We start from the raw sequence: 13576 nt of genomic DNA on the forward strand, positions 1-13576 counted from the left end.
TAGTGTCGCCAACATCATATAACCTTACAATGCCCTGCATCTACACTCCTACATAGTCACCAAACGTACAACCCGTGCAGTATGGTCTAAGCTCGATGACAGTTGGCAAGCTTCCATGCCATATCCGCTTTGTTTCTATTATCTATGGGTAAAACCATGTAGGTACCTACCCAACACATAAGTTAAAATGTGTAACGGAACAGGCAAGATAGCCCATTAATCGTTGATAGTTTGTGTGTAGTGTCGCCAACATCATATAACCTTACAATGCCCTGCATCTACACTCCTACATAGTCACCAAACGTACAACCCGTGCAGTATGGTCTAAGCTCGATGACAGTTGGCAAGCTTCCATGCCATATCCGCTTTGTTTCTATTATCTATGGGTAAAACCATGTAGGTACCTACCCAACACATAAGTTAAAATGTGTAACGGAACAGGCAAGATAGCCCATTAATCGTTGTTAGTTTGTGTGTAGTGTCGCCAACATCATATAACCTTACAATGCCCTGCATCTACACTCCTACATAGTCACCAAACGTACAACCCGTGCAGTATGGTCTAAGCTCGATGACAATTGGCAAGCTTCCATGCCATATCCGCTTTGTTTCTATTATCTATAGGTAAAACCATGTAGGTACCTACCCAACACATAAGTTAAAATGTGTAACGGAACAGGGAAGATAGGCCATTAATCGTTGATAGTTTGTGTGTAGTGTCGCCAACATCATATAACCTTACAATGCCCTGCATCTACACTCCTACATAGTCACCAAACGTACAACCCGTGCAGTATGGTGTAAGCTCGATGACAGTTGGCAAGCTTCCATGCCATATCCGCTTTGTTTCTATTATCTATGGGTAAAACCATGTAGGTACAACACATAAGTTAAAATGTGTAACGGAACAGGGAAGATAGGCCATTAATCGTTGATAGTTTGTGTGTAGTGTCGCCAACATCATATAACCTTACAATGCCTTGCATCTACACTCCTACATAGTCACCAAACGTACAACCCGTGCAGTATGGTCTAAGCTCGATGACAGTTGGCAAGCTTCCATGCCATATCCGCTTTGTTTCTATTATCTATGGGTAAAACCATGTAGGTACCTACCCAACACATAAGTTAAAATGTGTAACGGAACAGGGAAGATAGCCCATTAATCGTTGATAGTTTGTGTGTAGTGTCGCCAACATCATATAACCTTACAATGCCCTGCATCTACACTCCTACATAGTCACCAAACGTACAACCCGTGCAGTATGGTCTAAGCTCGATGACAGTTGGCAAGCTTCCATGCCATATCCGCTTTGTTTCTATTATCTATAGGTAAAACCATGTAGGTACCTACCCAACACATAAGTTAAAATGTGTAACGGAACAGGGAAGATAGCCCATTAATCGTTGATAGTTTGTGTGTAGTGTCGCCAACATCATATAACCTTACAATGCCCTGCATCTACACTCCTACATAGTCACCAAACGTACAACCCGTGCAGTATGGTCTAAGCTCGATGACAGTTGGCAAGCTTCCATGCCATATCCGCTTTGTTTCTATTATCTATGGGTAAAACCATGTAGGTACCTACCCAACACATAAGTTAAAATGTGTAACGCAACAGGGAAGATAGGCCATTAATCGTTCTTAGTTTGTGTGTAGTGTCGCCAACATCATATAACTTAACAATGCCCTGCATCTACACTCCTACATAGTCACCAAACGTACAACCCGTGCAGTATGGTCTAAGCTCGATGACAGTTGGCAAGCTTCCATGCCATATCCGCTTTGTTTCTATTATCTATGGGTAAAACCATGTAGGTACCTACCCAACACATAAGTTAAAATGTGTAACGCAACAGGGAAGATAGGCCATTAATCGTTCTTAGTTTGTGTGTAGTGTCGCCAACATCATATAACTTAACAATGCCCTGCATCTACACTCCTACATAGTCACCAAACGTACAACCCGTGCAGTATGATCTAAGCTCGATGACAGTTGGCACGCTTCCATGCCATATCCGCTTTGTTTCTATTATCTATGGGTAAAAGTTTGTTGGTACCTATAAAAAAGCTAAAATTAACAATAAGTATTGAAAATTATTTTTTTCGAGATGGATGAAATTTTTCACTCTTTTATCTTTCGAAAAACTCAGCGAAAAAGTTTCGATTTGACTTGAAGACGAAACATTACTTTATCATAATGTACCAAATTCACAGCGCGTAAATATCTACATATTTGATATTATTATTTGTGCCATCTGGCGTCAAAAATATTAATAATTACACATTATTCCAATGGAAGTTTCCTACTTACCATAGGTCCAAAGTATGCTTTATGTACACGAAACACCTCTCTGTGAAAAGCATTATTTGAGACCACGACGGGAAATTATATATAACGCATACATTGAGGACTGTCTTCAAACTATCGTCTGTACAGAATAAAAATATGTCTTCAAAGTATGCTCTAGATGTATGTATCGATATATATATTAAACGGTACATCATAGACGTATATAGCTGTGAGGGGGTAGTTTTTAAGGGTTGATTAAACAAAATGGCATTAAAAAAAAAGTGTATATAATGTGGCTCAAAGTATGCTTTATACAAATATATATATATATATATATATATATATATATATATATATATATCACACCGCCTATTTGGCGACCAGCATGGGCAAATATGCATTTAAAGTGGCGACCACCGACATTTGGCGACCGATATACGGTCGCCACTTTGTTTTCTCAAAATTTTTACACAGTTCAATAATAGATGTCGTTACAAGCATCTCAGCGAAATTAGTCCTGGTCGCCAAATTGGGCTGGGAGTGCAAGTTTTCGAATATTTAAGTTCCGAAGTCTGTCGCGAGGCAGCTTGGCGCTAGGTGATATACACAGCCACGTATTCCGCATTTCATTCCTGGCCTTTAGTGGCGACTGGGTATGACGAATTATTAATTTCACAACAAGCCTTTAGTGGCGACCGGGTACGACGTATTCTGCATTTCATATCTAGCCTAAAGTGACGACATTTCATAACTAGACTAAAATGGCGACCGTGTTCGACGTATTCTGCGTTTTATTCCTAGCCGTTAGTGGCGACCGGAAACGACGTATTCTGCATTTCACGTTTAGCCTGAAGTGGTGACCGTGAAGGGTACAATGTTGCCGGTTCGTTTCAACTCGCGGTGGCTGGTTATTTGCGACGTTGCAGCACATGTTTTGCCAGTGGTCTCGAATGTCTTACTATTTCAAATGTATCTATTTTCAATTTAATACCGAGTATTGACGTCTGTACGTTTTAGAGTTTATTTGGCGACCAATCATTTTAGTGTCTTGTCTACATACAGTATTGATTACTGTCGATACAATGAAAGCAACTCGTTCTAAATAGAAGTTAAAAAGCACAAATAGAAATTTAGAATATGGGTATGGGTAGCACTTCCCTGGAAACCATTTAATGACCAACATCCCTGACATAGGTCACACCAAGTGGTTGGCTACGTTTCGTGACTTAGCAGGTGTGTCCGTTTTCATGGGGTAATGTTTGCCCAGGTCTTGGTGGTGGGTGCGATGACCGTTTACAACCGGTTACCGCGGTCAGGGCCGCTCGGTAATGCCGGGTCCTGACCCTCAGACTGACGACTGAGGGTGTGCTGCCTGCCCCATCAACTAGTTGGGCAACTGTTGTGCCGGTTCGTGACCGAAGCGGACCCAGCAACAGCGTTTGGGGACATTTGGGGTGACCTCTCCTGCCGGATTCTCCCGGCTCATCGCCTTGCACCGCAATGGGTGGGTTGGGTTCATACCATCCATCACTACTGTCCACTGTGATCCCTAGTTTACTACACACTCTTCATACCCTTTTCTTCCCAGACCTTCCTTTCCCTTCATAACATTGCAGAAAAATATACAAATAAGAAAACAATTAATTGGTGAACATTAAACAAACAACCATAAGGAACTCCAGTCCATTATTTTTATATTTTATTATTAGTAGTGACATTCTGACTTAAATTACAGCATTTCAATTTTATGGTATCATCTTTTTTTTATTCATTTTATTAAAATCTAATTTAAAAAAAATCTAATTTCAATTTCTCTACAAAGTCTCACATGGCGTCTCCAATAATACTAAACAATAGGTACGCCTGTACCTAACAACTGTCTTCACAATGCAATCACCTTTCTGAATGCTCCTGGCTATACTTGCAAGTATCTCAGATTTAAAGTAAAATACACAATGATCATACAAACAAAAATAAACAAAACCGTTACATTGAAATTTCGGCGGAAAACAAAATTCTTATTATTAATTTATAAATAGAAATAGCATACTAGGGTTGTACTGCAATTATTTGTCATAAAGTCACAAGTAATAAACTAGTTTTTTCGATCTTTTTATTGTTTTTGTAAATCAAAATCGCATTCCAGGTTGTACTCCTAAGGGTAAGGCTCATTAACAATTTATTAGTATGTAATTTTATTTGAATAAATGTTAAAAATATAAAAATTGATTATTTTTTCGGCATGGAACGCATTGTTGTATTTTACATTGTTTTATATGGGAAAAATTATTTCGCAACGAGTGTTTCACATAACGAGTAAAATTCTGGAACGAATTAGTCTCGTTATGAGAGGTTCCACTGTATTTAAATAACTACCCTTTACAAAATAGTTTTATATTTATTTATTTACTTATTAATTGACGCCTTGAAGGCTTTTACATGAATACAAGTTTACAAGGATACTTTTTCAGGATCGCAATATTAAGTGTATATAATTTAGAACATAACACTTGTTTAATTTACGTATAAATGACATGGAACGTAATATTAGTCATTCTTGTTTCTTATTTTACGTAGATGACATGAAATTATATAAATGCATTGACTCCGTAGATGACTGCAACCAGTTACAAGAAGACATTAACAAAATTGAACAATATTGCGAAAACAATCAACTATCTTCTAAACATAAACAAATGTAATGTTATTACCTTTTCACGTAAAAAACATCCAATTAATTATACTTACAAATTGAACCTTGTACCCCTACAACGGGTAGAAACAATCAGATCTCTTGGATTAATACTACATTCTAAAATTAGTTATTTAAGGATCATATTGAAAATATTTTATAAAAAGCTTATAAAGAAATGGTCTTTATTTTAAGCATAGCAAAGCCTTTCCCCGTAGCACACACCCTAATTATCAGTTTCAGTGCCGGCAACCGGGGCGTTTATTTAAGGTTGGTTCTGTACAGATGTTTTTTTTTTCATTACCCTCCTCACTAGACATAGTCTGTTCTGAGGCTGGTAATTAACAATTTATATATAAACCAAATGTTTAGTAAAAAATAGTAAAATAAAAATAATAAGAAAAAATTGGAGTAAAAAAATGAGTAATATACAAAAATAGAAAAATAAGTGTAGTACTATATGTGTTGAAAAATTATGTATAAAAATATGAAATGAGTATTTCGAATTATAATTAATTGTAAAATTTTGTAATTTTGTTAGAATTTGTGTGCAGTATGGTTTGTAAAATGCATTAGATGTTTAGAATATTTCTAATATCTGTTCTTTGTTTTACCATCAACCAGTTTACAAATCTTTTGAACACCCAATTCAAATTATTTGGTAAGACGTAAGTTTTAGTTTGGGTTAAGAACATGTTGAATATGTGAGGAGCCAGGTAAGATTCGTGTCTTTTAGCGAAATTTGATTTGATATACGGTACTTGTAATTGTTTGTGTGTAATTGCTCTCGTGTTTTGCTAGTGAGTTATGCGATTCGGTAATTTTTTTATGCAGTTTTTGTAGATGATCTTCTTTATGAACAGTTTATTTATGTCAAATAAGTTATTTTCAATCATTAGCTGTTCTGTCGGATGTTTATAAGGCTTTCTAAACATAATTCGAATTATTGATTTATGATTAATTTTAAGGGATTTGAGATGAGTGTCTGCTGCTACTCCCCATACTGAAATACCATACATTAGAATACTTTGACAAAGTGCAAAGTATATATTTTTTAGCTGATTTAATGACATAAAATATTTCGTTTTGTTTGTATTGTTTTTGTTTTGAAGATGTATGATAGTTTCCGGATTTTTTTTGTTATTGGGTTAATTTGGAGATCCCATTTTAGATTATGGTCAACAGTTAAGCCGAGATATTTGATATTATCCGCATAATCTATTTTGTCACAAGTACAGCGTTTGTTATTTGTAGAAGTATTGGTGCAGGGGTGAAGATGGAATTGTGGGCGACTATCTGGCTGACCAGCTTTTGTTTTACTAAAAGTCAAGTATTTTGTTTTAGAAATGTTGAGTGTAAGAAGATTATTCATTAGCCATTTATTTATTTCAGTCATCCCTGCTTCTGTGTTTTTGTAGACATTTTCCCATGATTGTGCTTTGAATAAAATTACAGTGTCATCTGCGTAACTGATTACTTTGTACTCTATTTTTCCAAGGTTTATCTCAGTTAGACTATTTATGTAGATGAGAAAAAGTATGGGACCCAAGACGCTGCTTTGCGGTACTCCATACCTGTTACCTACCTTGTCACTTTCGTGTTTATTGATTTTTACTATTTGTTGTCTATTTTCAATGTAGTTGATGAACCATTTTAGTGGTGGACCGGTTATGCCGATATTTTTGAGTTTTTGGTGTAGTAATTTATGTGAGATGGTGTCGAAAGCTTTTGCTAGGTCTAAGAAAGCCCCTACCACCTTTGACCCGCCATCATAAGTTTTTGACTATGTAAGTAGTTAGTTCCGATAAGGCGTCTTCTGTTCCCATTTTCGCTTGAAACCCGAATTGGCTGTTTGAGATCAGTTTGTGTTTATCAAGGTATGCGAGCAATCTTTTTTTCATAGTTTTTTCTAGTAGTTTGGATAGTGAATTGTGTTATAAATGTCATATGTAAGGTCACAACTTGAGTTCGCCGCAGTCATTTGGAATCGAAAATATCCAAAACAAATTTATAAAACACCTATCGTATCGCTTTAGTGATCATCGGTTTGACCCTATCGCTTTATATAAACGCAGAAAAATCTATGATGCTTTATTTTTTTACAAAATCGTGAACTGTCTTGTTGATTCATCATATCTGTTAGAAAAGATTGCATTTCGTTGCCCCAAACAAAACACCAGATCGAACGATTTATTTAGAATACCTCACTGTAAATCCAAATACGCGCAAAACTCTATAATAGGACGTATCTGTGAAAATTATAATACCTTACGAGATTTTCAACTTAAAATCAAATAAATTGCAACTCACTAAATTAATAATTAATAGCTAAAAACACTTTTACTTTTGGGAAAATTATATTATTACTTCCGTAGTTTGTTTTATTATTTTCAATTAGTACCTATAACCATGCGAAAACTGTATCTATTTTTAATATTATGTACTTCTTTAACATTTCATGGAATTTAATTGGTCTATAACATATTCATGTTTATTGTTATATTTCACTGTACGACTAAGTTTCCTAAATAAATTTAAATAAAAACAAATTTTAAAAAAATAAGTTGAAAATTAAAAGTAGATACAATATAAGTGGGTACAGAGTAAAACAGAAATAATAATATAAAAGATATTGAACATGACGTTAGCAATGTAAATATTTTTTTCGGAAGATGCACATTTAATTTTATTATGGTTCGGACGGTGATATAGCGGGTGGGACTTCAACACTTCTAATTTTAAGCTGCCATATAATGTTGGAGATTTATTGCTTTCCCTACTTGAGATAGACAATAGATAAGGGCTTCAGTAGGTAGTTTACCTAACACTTAAAAACAAGTCCTAAAAATGTAATTTACAATGCAACATTAATTTAGAATTTCATAATATAGTTGTAAGACACCGTGTTTATAAATATTCCATGCCAAAAATATTACTGTACTTTACAATATAAGGCTATGACATTATTTGTGAACATGTGAGGAAATAATATATGTTTTTATGCTACTTTTAAAAAATAAATGACGAATAAATATAATTCTTATGACAAAAACTATTTGGAATAGGAATTGTCACATTCCGGAAAGAACAGATACCTAACTGAGTTTTGCAAATATTTTTGTATTTATTATTGTGACGGCTGTTTCGGGGTTCAAGTACTTATAAAACTTCAGTTACGCCACACGAAGGCAACTTATTTATATGATTTTATTTACCCCTTCAGTATTCTTATTTGTATGATGTTTTGGTGTTTTATTAACACACTTTGATCGGGTTATTTTTTCGCCGGCAGACCGCTGAAAATGGGCGAAAATAAAGGTCCCGCGCGAGTTTCTTTAATTTGTTTTAAATCGCTATATCTTCGAAAATAATGGAAATATTTTAATAAAATTTTCTACATACTAACTCAGCATACCCAAGCTATAAAATTTCTAGCCGAAAACCAAGTATTATTTCTAATGCAACTTAATAAATCGAAAACAAAGTCATTGTTGGGTCATTAGGGTTCAATTTTTAAAGTATAAACTAGGTTTCAATTTTATAAAATTACAAATCTTTTCGTAGGAAGCAATCACTTTGTGGTTAGACATTATATATTAAATCAAATAAAACACTTTGTTTATTAACCACGACTTTTTTATTATTACATCTAGGTACCGGTTTCGCTACAGTCGAGCTTCATCAGGATGTGAAATATAACTGTTATATTTCACATCCTGATGAAGCTCGACTGTAGCGAAACCGGTAGATGTAATAATAAAAAAGTCGTGGTTAATAAACAAAGTGTTTTATTTGATTTAAAATTACAAATTATTATATTTTCACCAAGCCCAAATCATTATAAAAACAAAAACAATTGCCACATCACTAGTATTGTCAGAGTAACACATTATTACCCATTCAAATACCACGTGTGCAATTGCCACCCAAAAAACCATCGGAACATGCTAATAATATTGGTTATTTTATAAAATGAAATTTAAAATAATCTCCTCAGAACACAACCGTAGGACAATTTGCTTTTTAAAAACTGGCATGTAAATATTTATTATGGTCCGCCTTACTGTGTTCGCCGATACCTGCTTTTGTTAGATGCGCCAGACACTCAGTAGTTGAGTGGGTGCGGAACCGAGATAGAGAGATTTGTTTCGAGTTTCAGGGACATAAAAACTCTCGTTCCAGGAATTAAACTATTATAATAACAGAATATGTTATCTAAATTACTTATTTCGTTGTACTTCAAACGCAATACCTATCAAGTGTCAGGTGTTCAATAATATAGGTGATTTGACGCCCGAAAAAGACATGGCACGATCAAGTGAATCAGATACTCGAGTCGGGCCATGTCAAGAGTCAGAATAATAGAAGAGTATGTATGAGACGATGTATGAATGTGAATGAGGCAAGGAGTGTGTGCCAAGACCGAGTTGTTTGGCGGTCCGTCCTCTCTGCCTACCCCTGCGGGGAAACGGCGTGATGGTTAGTTAGTTAGTTAGTTGAAATATCGATGTACACAAAAGATTCCAAGATAAATACTAAAAAAAGACTTGCATTACAATTTGATAATTACGTACGTATAGTTGGAACCTTCACAGAGAGATTGGTATATAATATTCATATAAAAACATCGGATAATTTCTTCTTTTCTGCCATTGAAATGAGGCGGGCGCAGAAGGTAGAAATACCCTTCCGACGTTAAGCATCAATCGACCGAACGCGAACGGGTAGAACTACCCTTCCCGATTAAAGTCTGTTAAGCTAGCTTGGAATGGCTTTAGCTGTGTTTGGTGACCAGAACTGAATATCCTGGTACTTCCCCACCTTCCTCTTCCTCGTCTCATTCCCCTCACCTACCTTCAGTCTCACAACATTCCCCGATTGGGGATAGGCCATAGTCTCACTGACTCCAGACGGGAGCGATTGAGACTCTTGTGTGGTATTCAATTAAAAAATGTACTGATAGACGCAAAAAGTAGAAGAACAAAATAATATAACTGGAAGTGGGTGTACAAGCGTCCTGAGGGGTTTTACATGTAGGTAGTACAATATTAACATCACAGAAAGTTTTAAAACAAAATAAAGTTAGTAATAATAAAAATAAAACTATATTAGATAAAAAATACAACAAACAAAAATTAAAATAAGACAGCAAACAGAGAGGTTATTAAATTTCTTTTGAATTAACTTAATATTTATAAGGTAAGGTTTATGCATAGCAAAAAGGATTACAAATTATTATAAGCAATAATTGTTGTAAGGCTGCGATTACACTTGGAAGTTTTTTTTACGTTAAGTGAGTTAAGGCAAAATTATCTATAAAGTGAAACGTCACCTATAAAGTGACATGCTGCCAATGGGACTCGAACCCACGGCCTTCTGATTACCGGTCAGCAGCTCTACTTCTGAGCCATGGCGGCTTATCCGCCAAATTAGTCAATGTGTACTTAGTGTTCTGCAAGCAAAATTATTGCTTATTAATTTTTTTCTCACCTGAAAAAACCAACTTCATTTTTGTAGGTAAAGGAATTATTACGGTGCTAATTAATTTAATTAATTAATCAATCAATGGTGCTAATTCTCCCACTTAAGGGCGTCGAGATATGTCTTGATTAATTGACTAATTTGGTGGGTATTAAATAAGCCGCCATAGTTCAGTGGTAGAGCTGCCGACCGGTAATCAGAAGGCCGTGGGTTCGAGTCCCATTGGTGGCATGTATTTTTTCTCGGGAGATTTTTCAATTTGTAAGTTTTTTCTCTTACAATAATATTGCTTATAATAATTTGTAACCGAGAGGTTTACAAAAATCTTCTTTAATCATGGTTATTATCGATTAAACTTGATTAATCTTAGTTTATCTTGGTTTATCTAAGTTAATCTTGGTTAATGTTTTGGTAGTCTTAGTTAATAATATGGGTATTCTTTGTTAGTAGCCTCCATACTCAAAAACTATATACAAAAAACAAATATTAATATAAGTACACTGATGCTCGAACTCTGAATTTTGTAAAATAAATGGTTTAGCAACCTAACTTTTACTATTGTCTAATTACCTTGTCATAGTTACCTAAGATTATTTTTGAGAAATAGTTCTTTGCTAATTAGCGCCATGCACTAGTCACCAAACCTGCTGGAGTGTTATTTATTTATGCGACAATTTTTGTTTCCATTTTTAATTTTGTACCTATTCATGTATGGGATTTCAGCACTGTGCAATGCCGCGTACAGTTCAGACTTAATGAATCCACCCATAAGCGACACTTTGAACTGAAACTCTTGTCTCTAACTGCTCAAGGAAAACCTCCCCTCTGCGGGTGTAAAACACTCAGCCAACCTCCAATCATACAGATGAGGTTAAAGAAATATCCGAAGAAAGAGTTGAGACTTTAATTAGGTAGGTAGGCAGCTGGGCACCTGCCCTACCTAGGTACATTGAAAAAAATTGAAAAATCGTCATACATATCGTGCAATACTTAGTTTTAATAAAGTAGTGCGTATCTCTATTTGATAGCCTATTACTCTTGGAATGCTTCGACATTTACGTGCCTGAAAACTTGAGCAGTAGGTAGTCGTCATCATGACACGAATTGTTCAATATACCAAACTGCAGAATAGATTTTCAAGCATAGCATAGCATGACAATAGGAATTGTTCTATTGAATAATATTGTAAAAACAGTATATATATTTAATTACTCTAAATAACCTCAAAACTTGGTTCGTATACCTACCTGTATTCCCTAATATGTTTATTGTTATACATGAGAAATATTTTACGTATGCAAATTGCATGGTGTAAATATCTACTGATTAATCTATTGATCAATACATTAATTTAGTAATTGTGGAATGATTTGCCGGCCTCTGTTTTTCCTCCCTCATGCATCATGGGTCTCTTTAATACCCATGTACAGTCTTTCCTCTCCTCAAAAAGACATGTTCAGGCCCAGAAGTAAATTATATTCCTCAGGGCCTCAATGTAAAAAATGGGTTTAAGTAAAGTAAACATTTTTTTCCTGCAATAAGTTATATCTTAGGCCCTTGAGGTAGTTTTTCACAAAAACGACACTCTACAAATAATCAAAATATTTTTTTTACTAGGTATGTAGTTCCTACGTGCTCAAGTGTGAACAGTGTACACTGAGTGCATAATAATATTCGGATAATATTTAGAGCATCGTATTTTGAAAAATCACCTCATGGGCGCTGAAACTATGGTATGGTGATACTATGGCATATCCTTACAACGACACCCTTCGAGGATTTTCAGGATTAGCATAACTGATGAATTAGCAAGTCACTTGCCCCAGGACTTGTTGAAATTACAACTAGCTTATGGCAGGATTATTCGTTTATTATATCTTAAAATATCACGTGACATTAATATTTTTTCAAAGACAGACCATTTATTTCATCTTATGTTGTTTTTTTTAAATGCCACACAATAAAGTCTTTTACAAATTTAGGTACGTTATTATAGGTAAGTTGTGAAAAGTAGTATGACAAGTTTAAAGTACATAATATAATAATAACTGTGTAAAAGAAGTACATAAAAGATAAAATATGATACGTAAAAGATAGATATAATAGTACAATATTCTTTAAGTGGCAAGTTGAAATCTGGGTAGCCGGTAGAGTCTACGAAGATTCATGTTATTTATGATGATAGAGAAATTACTATAAGCATTCCAGCTATTCTTTGAACACGTATCCTCAGTGATTTTTATATATTATTATAAAAAAAGTGTTATTACACATAATAAATAAATAAAACAATTTGTTGAGCACGAGACCACAAAAAAATTAAAGAAAAGCTAATAATCATGCGACAGATATAAATATATTAGGAAGATGGCCAACTATATAACAGATGGATAACTTTTTTTTCAAAATAAATGCAAAATATATTATTATTCGTCAGCATAATTCACATCGAATGACGTTATATGATAATAACAGGATATTATTGTAGTACTTATATTATGTAATCAATACATTTATCTTAATAATCTATGGCTTGTCATTGAAGTAAAATCATGTATTATTTCATAGTGCTTTCACACAAACAAAAGTATTGAAATCCGTAAGTCTAAACTTAAACTTTAGGTTGCACAGTTTACACCCGCGCTGTGCAAGCGGGTTCCTTTCAGAGCATCGGACCATCATAATATGATTATTTGCCGGAAATTAAAACAAAAATTATGTCCTAAATGAAAAAAAATAATTGATTATTGACAGTAGATGTAATATGGACGATGGTCCCTTTACTTAATCAATTGTTTATGAAGTTTTCCTTAAAAAACTCAACTCTTTTTCTTGTTAGAATGGTAGAATAGAGTCATAAAATAGGTACATAATATTCGTGATAATTACTTATATCAGTGAACGAAATCGTTTTATCTAAAATCAGAAAAAATTTCAATCGCCCAACAAACATTTGGTAGGGCGCTAATGTCAGATGTTGTTAGCTTTGACGAAACAGATTCCAATAAATATAAGGGGGATCAATCAAATTAATAATAATATGACCATTCCGTGATAATTTTATCCAACTCAGTTCTATCTAAACAATAACTTGTTTATTTACGGT

General features: G+C 34.5%; 1 protein-coding gene and 1 non-coding gene across 2 annotated transcripts in view; both read left to right on the top strand.

Annotated features, from left to right (window-relative positions):
- Nucleotides 1-13576, top strand: part of LOC149418808 (E3 ubiquitin-protein ligase AMFR-like) — a 178672-nt gene that overhangs the window by 151867 nt on the left and 13229 nt on the right. The window lies entirely within an intron of this gene.
- TRNAT-GGU (transfer RNA threonine (anticodon GGU)) lies at nucleotides 10630-10701 on the top strand. The gene has a single exon. It is a non-coding gene; the product is annotated as a tRNA-Thr (tRNA).

The sequence above is a fragment of the Hesperophylax consimilis genome, chromosome 13 (assembly GCF_061612785.1).
Source record: "Hesperophylax consimilis isolate HC1 chromosome 13, BYU_Hcon_1.0, whole genome shotgun sequence".
Classification (NCBI taxonomy): domain Eukaryota; kingdom Metazoa; phylum Arthropoda; class Insecta; order Trichoptera; family Limnephilidae; genus Hesperophylax; species Hesperophylax consimilis.